The following is a 709-nucleotide window of genomic DNA, read 5'->3' on the forward strand; positions in this document are numbered from 1 at the left end:
AGTGGTCAGCCAATCATTGTTAAGATAAACCCAAGAAACACAAATTTACAAGCAAGAAAATTAATAAAAAGAAACACAAGAAAATCGAACAAGCAGGCTCACTGAGCAGCTGAATGACGCATATAGATGAAACCAGTCAGAAACGTCTACGAACTTAGAAGGCTATTGGCTAACCTTGAAGCAACTCGGCCCACGAATACTCGACTGCTAACTGTTGCCTTTTTAGGAAGTTGCAGATGCGACTGGGGAATGAGTACGTAATGATGATTTAGAAGTAAAAATGAAAGAAATATTGGATCGCGTACATATACGAGTAACTTTACTTTTTCGTACGAAGTCAGTCTTACATACGATCTTCGACGAGTAAAGCTCTTGGTTAAATTCTTCTACTATTTCTGCCATTCTGTCCCTGCATTTAATGATTTCTCCATTTCTGTATTTCAAACATATCATTTGCTGTCTTCCTAAAGCATGTCTGCGTTCGGTCCCTTTAATATTTTTACCTATCCGAATAGTTTCCTTAATTTCATCCATATTTATCTTTTTTTGTCTCTGATCTCCGCCTTTTGTTAATAAGCTTGTTTAGTTCTAATCTTTCTATTTCGTCTCTCCTGCTTTTAATCTGCATGGTCCTCCTTCTTTTAATTAGGTAATTTTTAGCTTTGGAGTATTTGTTCTCCCTAATACTTTTTGTACTTCCTACTTTCTC

This window comes from Oratosquilla oratoria, chromosome 13, assembly GCF_046742065.1.
Source record: "Oratosquilla oratoria isolate Oo_2021 chromosome 13, ASM4674206v1, whole genome shotgun sequence".
Classification (NCBI taxonomy): domain Eukaryota; kingdom Metazoa; phylum Arthropoda; class Malacostraca; order Stomatopoda; family Squillidae; genus Oratosquilla; species Oratosquilla oratoria.